This window comes from Hyposmocoma kahamanoa, unplaced genomic scaffold, assembly GCF_003589595.1.
Source record: "Hyposmocoma kahamanoa isolate Upper Pololo Valley unplaced genomic scaffold, ASM358959v1 175, whole genome shotgun sequence".
In the NCBI taxonomy this organism is placed as follows: Eukaryota; Metazoa; Arthropoda; class Insecta; order Lepidoptera; family Cosmopterigidae; genus Hyposmocoma; species Hyposmocoma kahamanoa.
In genome coordinates, this window is record NW_020653685.1 from 125476 (window position 1) to 133743 (window position 8268).

General features: G+C 34.4%; 1 protein-coding gene across 1 annotated transcript in view; it reads left to right on the forward strand.

Moving 5' to 3' along the window:
* The first annotated feature begins 1254 nt into the window (after positions 1 to 1254).
* LOC113225823 overlaps positions 1255 to 8268 on the forward strand; it is a 101023-nt gene continuing 94009 nt past the window's right edge. The window contains exon 1 of the mRNA XM_026458268.1: positions 1255 to 1318. The gene's annotated coding sequence lies outside the window, so the exon portion shown is untranslated. The remainder of the gene's footprint in view (positions 1319 to 8268) is intronic.

The following is an 8268-nucleotide window of genomic DNA, read 5'->3' on the forward strand; positions in this document are numbered from 1 at the left end:
CACAGGTTATAATCTATCTGGTTAACGTTAGCGGTAAGCTACTAAGTACGATTTTATTAACAGTTAACATTTTTACTAAAACCATTTTTATCAACTTTGACCATAATTACACCGTATTGCTGAAAATCATCAAATTTCCAGTTCTTGTCATTGTACTAAACTAAAGGCTCTTTCCAAACACTCATAGAAGAACAGAATACTTAAGGAGGCTAGAAGTAGGAACTGTTTTGTAGTTAAATTCTTTATTTGAATAAAGTATTAAGTTACAAGGGCAATAAAACGTCCTCGGCTCTAACTAGAAATACGAGACTCCTTTGTGTTGTGACTTCATTTAATAAATTTGTTAACAAACTTTACTAACTGACATTTTTGTTCGCAGATTCGCTTCAAATGACGACGTAATAACTTTGCAAAAAGTACAATGTACTACTGAAACTGCAGCATGAAAACTTGACTCTAAAAATGACAAACGTTAAATTAAAACTTATGTTTTTCCTCCTGAACGCTTTACTCATAGTACAGGCCAGGCCTTACTCTGATAACACCACAGATATAGTTATCAAATTTAATACTAATGATACATTTAAACCAGTAGAGACTAATTCGGATACGTTAATAGTTGCTAATGAAGAAAATGATACTCCGGAGGAAATTCATGAGAAATCTAACATACAAATGGAAGCAATTTTAAGTGCTGAGAAAGATAGAGATCACGATTTATCTAAAAAGGTTATGAAAGAAAGCAAAGATAATAAAGATGAAATAAGAGAGAAATTTGAAAACGCGAATGAGACACAACCATTGAATAGACAAATGGAAGCTATAATGACTGCTGAGCAAGACAGGGATAAAGATATTTCTAAAAAGAACACGAACGAAAATAAAGCTTCAGAAACATCAAATGATGAAAAGTCCTTTTCCTATCAGGGTAGACAGGGATCACAGTTGCAGCCAGATGCCACGCATGATGAAAAACAAACCAATATAACTAGTTCCTTGCTGGAATCTATCATTGATTCAGAAATGGGACGAGAAGAAACATTGACAGATATTCTTTTCCGATCCCAAGCGGAGTTTGTGGAGTTGCCAAAATTCGAGTTCTTGATTGCAGCGAAGATTAATGAAAGTGATAGTGGGAATAAAAGTGCAGTAAGAAATGATAACAGTTTGGATAGAAACAACAGTGACGTGTTGAAGAAAGTGGATTATGTGGAGTTGGTGGAAGTCGGAAAGCCGAAGATGAGTGGCAACAACAGTGCGTATAGTTTGGCAAATATAACTGCTAATGAAATTGACAACGACGTTGCTCCAGATACAAGTGAGTATTGTTAATGGAAAATACAAAAACAGAAGCGACAGTAGAAAAGTTAATAATAGTAAAAACCATACAATACTGACTGTTAAACTAAACGGCGCTTAATGAAATTTCGTCAAATGATAATATTTCAGCTGATTAAAAGAAACCACATAAAACTGTAGCCACTTGTAGACCATGATTTTTACTTGTATCTAGACATCATGTTTTGTAAAGAGTTTCTCTAGGTTAAATTTATTATACAGTCTTTTGTTCTGCAACTTTCATATTTAGAAGTCAATGTATTAAAACTCTACTACAGTATATTTCGTATATAAATGTACGTAGTAATGGTGACACAAACGTAAAGTATGTTGTTTACAGTCCAAATCTCAGATCAAGGATCACATCGGGATCTAAATTATTAAATTGAATAAAGAAACCTTTCCGGGGTTATTGAAAACACCTCATAAAGCCAAGGATCTTACAGAATGTTGTTTATGAAAATATAGGCTGAGCGGAGAAACATTTGTGAATTATGAAAAAAAATCCGGCTAATGCTTTTGATACGATGGAAGCTACTTTGAGGGTCTAATGTATATTTTGTCAAAGTTATTTTTTTGTAAAATCTGATTTCGTTTCGTTTTAAGACGAAAACTAAAGTAAGACGAGATACGGTACAAAAGTTGACAGCCTTATTAGATTGTTTTTTTCATTGACATACAAATAAATGGACGACGGGTCTAATACAAAAACCACGAAAAAAATGTCCCAAGTCAACCTATTTAAACGTTAAATTGAAATTGTAATGTCATCTTACTGTCTAATTTTGCTTGCTTCGCTGTCAGTCGAACAAACGAAGGCTAAAGCGTGAATGACGCTCTGTATACGATTTTAACGCCCTATAAGTTCGGACACTTCTTAGTGCCGACCCGACGTCCATATAATTGTAAGTCAATGGTTTTTTTAGATCGCTTTTTCTGCTATGTTGATTAATATCTATTATTTCTCAAGTACCTAGTAAGGAAGGTTGAGATGAATCGGCCTTCCTATATATAATGTGGGTGATTACAAATTCCAATTTGGGTAGTATTAAAAGCTCTCAAAAATGAATTAAAAATGAGCTTATTAAAAATATATACGAACAGGGGACGCAACCAAGATTTGACTTATAAAGAATTCTTTCGAAAGAAGAATTCGACTTATAAGGAATTCAGCGCGGCACAATAATATTTTTTGTTGAAACGAAGATTTAGCGTTGTAAACTGTATTGTGGAAAACAGACACTACTCCCTCCGCACCTTGCCTTTTTAATTATACTCTAGTATCGAAGAGACAAGTATCATGGCGAGTCAGGTTTAACCTTATTATTTAAGGATAATTCCGTATATTTATAATAAGAATATAAATCAAACAGGTTCCTACAGTGTGGTGAAAATGTTTTTATAAAATAATATAAGTTTTTTATGTAAGTTGTATTTCTTTCGGAAGCTTAGTATATTACTCGGAAGTACAGTTTTTTCTTAGAATTATATTTTGAAGAAGTTCTTGGTAGCTATTTATATTTTGTGTTTATTTTTCAGTAACTCATTTTAACCCAGCTTAATTAGAATTGCAGTAACGTTTTCGGAAGCTTTATTACATCTCTTTCAAATTTCTTTCTTGGGTTTAGTATCCATATTGCTTTGTTCCGTAAACAACAGATTAAAAGTATAATAAACTGAAAATGAATTTTATATTTTGTATAGAAATTTTTAATATCCAGAGAATTTATGAGGCCACTAACGAACCACAGAAACGGAAAACAAAATATAAATTTTCGTCGAAAATAACAGTAATTGCCAACGGTTGCAACGCGATACGTAATGGCAGAGAAAACTTAATACAAAAGAACAAGCGCGGGTGGAAGTGTTTCGATTGAAAATCAATTTAAACACTTTAATTTTAAAATCTTTAATACCAACAATAAACATGATCCGGATAAATAACCCTTTTGTAATGACATCATAATCATCAAAGTCCCTGAAAATGTTTCTTAAATAAATGCAAATTTACTAATTCTAACTGAATTAGAGATACCCTCTTTTCTGGTAAAAGGTTCATAATGTTTTACATGTATTCTAAATTCATATAAATATAATTGCAGACCTCTGATAGATTCGTTAACCTTGTTTGAGAATACTGCACAAAGGTTGGTTCGTGTATTATTTACTACTTTACAGGGTTTATTTATTTTCTTTGATTAATAACGTTTATAGGAGGGGGTGTAGAGGGTGGTAGAGGTTTGTTCGGTAAGTTGGTATTCCCGTACTACCTCCAGGAATCAAACAGCGGAATTAGTGTAGTACGTGAAGCACTATAAGTTTCCGGAATGAATAAGAAAAAAATACTATAAATGGTCAGAAATTAATTTATTGTTTCTTGCACTGTTTCATACGAATGAACCAATTTTGAAAACATTTATGCCACTCCTCCATGACAATCTCTGAAACATATTTTTCATACTCTTCTATAGTCTCTTCAGCTGATGAAAATCATTGACCGCGCAACTAGTTCTAAATTTTTGGAAACAAATAAAAGTTACAAGGTATCAGGTCGGGACTGAATGCGGGATGGCTCATAAGGTCAACGTTGTTCACCTTCAAAAATCCATTTATCTGTCTGGCCGTGTGAGAACTGGCATTATCGTGGTGCAAGATGATACGGCGTTTACAGTTATTTTTACGGAGTTTGTCAATAACTTCCGGCAAACAAATGGTCGTGTACCAATCACTATTCACGGTACAACGATTCTCCAAAGCAACAGTAGCCACGTGTCCAGTTTTATTAAAAAAAGAAGCAATCTTCCGCTTAGAGGCACTTTGCACGCGCGCCACTTTGGTTGGTTTCAGCTCATCTCGAAAGATCCATACGCTCGATTGCTGCTTTTCGTTACCTGTTACTAAGTCCTACACCAAATTTGACGCCCCTTCGTTGCATTTGGTAAGCATGGCATTGCACCAAGTGACGCGATCTGTTTTTTGAGGCTCAGTCAAATCGTGTGGGATCCACCCAGAGCACAGCTTTTTCACGCCCAAATGTTTGTGTAGTATTGATTGTATTTGACTCATGCCTATGCCTAAAGATGCCCGAATCTCATGGTATGTCACATGCCTGTCTGGTTTGATAATACGGCGCACAGCATCAATGTTTTTGTTGTTCACAGCAGTGGACGGGCGACCATCACGAAATTCGTCATTGAGATTCACGCGACCGCATTTGAATTCTGCAAACCAGCTTTAAGTAGTCGTATAGCATGCTGCTTCAGACAATCAATTTCTAAAATGACGCCACAATGTAAAAACAAGTGACAGTCAGATGAAACAAACTGTATTCTTCAGCCAAAGAGTTCCATTTTCAAACGTTGTAATTACTTTTTAAATATTATTTATGTAAGTGGCTAGTTCCGGAAACTTATAGTGCGCGCTATGTAATGTGAAGATAACTTGGTTTATTGGACAGAAAGAAGCTTACGATACAAATGTGCCCATAAAAGGTTCGTTCCGTTGGACGTAAGCGCGGCGCAGAGTCCGCTACAAGTCCCGGTGGAAAAAGAAAAAAAATAGAAAAAAAAGACACTCACACTGAAGTGTTCTCGTAACTTGTCCCGAAAGATGGTGCGAGTTCAAAACGCTTTCTTAGTAAAGAGGATAACCGTAGAAATGCAATCGTTGAATAAATCAATAATAACTTACATAAGTAAGAATATGTCAATTTCATACAGATACTAGTGGCAGGTTACGTTAGGGAAAATCTTAACATCGCGATTCAGAAATTATGTTTTCTATTCCAATGCCATCCAGCGGTAAACTTCGGAATTATTATTACAAATGTTGCTAAAGTAATTGTGTTACACGTGATAGTTATTTAATAATATAACGATAAAAATAGAAATCTTTGGGAATGCAATTTGGTTTGTGACTTTTTGAGATTGACATTTGACACGTTTGGATACGTCTACACATTCACATGACTCGACAATGTTGCTCCAATTAATTTTATAAACATCAAACTTTGAATCAAAAATATCAAAATGGACTTTGACTTATTAAATTATTCTAAATTGTTTCTCGAAACTAAATATCTTCGAATTAAATACAGTAACCGAGGAATATAGCAATATCAATGTATCAGTTTTCAAAGTCACCGAACAAAACACACTGTAATATTGAAATAAAAAAGCGAATAAATCAATTGTCACAATTCATTTTTTTTTTATAATCCCTTGCAATAATGAACGAAATTTGTTATCGTGTTTAATGGGCACCCTATTCTCGTTAGAATTACCCAGTCCTTACCATTCAACATGCTCTTTTGACAATTTAACGAGTGGTCGGTATAAATTTATGCGTTCAAATTTCTAGGGATTTGCGTTTAAACCCTTTTAGGGGTAGCCAGAATAGGGACAGTGTATTTTTGCTTACAAATTACAGTATAAAATATTGTTGTAATAAAAATGTGAATAACTAACTAGAAGTAGATTTATGTATGACGGGGGACGCACCGGAGGGACATTTAGAGAAACTGTCTTACAAAATTGCGGCGGCTTAGAAATGACAACGTTACTCAAAGGCGCGATAGCACAAATTACGTAATAGTTACTATTCTTATACAAAATTGAAAATAGCTACGGCCTACTAAATCTGGCTAACGACACCACGCGCTATCTACGAGGAAAAAGTAACCTAAACTCAAAGAGATGAAAATAACGTTGCCCGCCGTGTGCAGTCGTGCGGAAACGAATGCGCTAAGGCTGTACAAGGATGGTAATGTAAATGAAAGATTTGTCTGATTCCCTTATCGCGTAACCTCGAGCAAGTGACGGAACCCTGACGAAAGTCAGTTTATTGCGTGTACTTAACTTCTATACACGTAACTGTAGAAATATACCGCCATTGATATAATTTTAATCGTGGTGCACGTTAAGGATATTCCGAATAAAAACAAAATGTCCGCCGGCGGTTTCCCCGCCTCCGTACACTCCACATAGTTAGCTAACCTCTCATTCTCAGAGATGCGCTTTGTTAACGCCGGGTTTTAAGCGGGTTAAAACCCATTAACGCCTCAAGGGCAAAAACTATTTACATCTACATATTTTGTAAATCGAGTTTTGTTAAAATGTAATGAATGATATTATTACAAAATGTTTATTGCTTGCTCACATATTTCGCCTTTCTATTGAATCGATTCGTTTGCAAATTGCATTAAATTGAATCTAGGTATGTAAAAACTCGTTATCGTATACACTTGAATCGATTTTCATAAAAATGGAAATGTAATGTAAGTGAGAACCCACACAATTGCAAGGTGGATATTGCGTGGAGTTGCTTCTTTTTCGTCTAAAAAAAGATTTTTTACATGGAAATTTCTAATAACTGAAATTATACCAAGTTCCGTATTCGCCCATATTCGCCCGTATTTCTGCCCACGATTTTGATTAGAAATGGTTAAAACGTGGCGCAATGGGTAAAAGCCTGGTTAAAATCCGGGCATGTTGATTGAGTTTTAACCCACTGTCCATCTCTGCTCATGCCGAATGTTGCTTCGGTGTTATCGTATTATTACCGTATTATTTTTTAACCAGTACTGTCCTCTATAATAATCTAATGAATTAATATTAACGCCATCTATTTGTCAGAAGTAACGTTCCATTTACAACGAGGTTATAAACTAAACGCACTATTCATATTTTGTTTTTGTTTTTGTTTGTGTTTGATGTTAAGCATTATGTTTTTGTACAAGTTATTCTAATCAATTACGGTGTCCTGTTTTTTATTTCGCTTCCGTTTTTTGTTTATTCACGCAATTTATAAATGGAGGTTGTCTTTTTATATTACCAGTTATTTTAACGATAAATTATGCAAATGATCCATTTCCTGTTTCGAATTATTATAATTAGTAGGGAAGAAACGACTTTTGAATATATAAAAGGTTACTTATAAAATGGTTCCACTGAATTGTATCCTATTTTTAACCACTGGAGAAAAATTATAGCTGTTATAATTTTGTTTGCTGGTCTTTTAAAAGATCTCCATTTTTACCGATATGAAAGTTGTTAAACAAAAATAATTTATTGGAAATGTAAACTAAAAACACTTGACTATTAAAAAACATCAAATAATTTATGCTGGCCGCTGTTGTGTGATTTCTTTTTGCATAATATGTTATCGTACAAGTATCAAATGAATATCGAACCCCTGTGTGGGTGACAGTTTCATATTTTTGGCGCCCACCATGGGATTTGTGGTAAACATTATTTTTTTGATCAAATCGTCTTTGCTGTGATTTAGTCTAAGCAAAAGGCTTATACTTCCTCAAGGAGTCTCTTTAGAAAATACCATTTTTTGTTATTTTCTTTGTAAAATAAAATTTTCTACTTTGATCAAGTCACAGCTTTGCGTTAAAATTACAAATAAATTATATTAGAAACATTTATACGACTATTTACAAAAAGACTATGATTTGTACACAAATTAAAAAAAAACTCAACAAAAGCCGAAAACGCTAGTCAACTCAGCCAAATAAGCGGCAGAGCCTTATAGATGGATTTCAGCTGGAGCCTGAAGTCAGGTTTGTAGGTGAGAGGTGAATGACTTTAAGTCCATATTTAGGAGTTTAGATTGTTTTGCACGCATTGTTTTCACAGAAAGGAAGGCCAAAGAAAAGGTGGATGGATTGTGTAAAAGATGACATTGATAAGAATGGTGTGAGTATAAAAAGGACGGCTGATAAGGGAGAGTGGAAGAAAAATATATACTGTGCCGACCTCACCTGGCGTGGGATAAGGACAGGAAAACGAAGAAGCTTCAGAATGCTAAATCACGCTATGGTAAAAGACGTTAAGTCCTATCGTAGTTTGTTTTTGTTTACTTTATTTGAACTTAACATTGATTTTAAACGGCCAATTAAGAGCCTCAATCTCTTTAAAACGATCT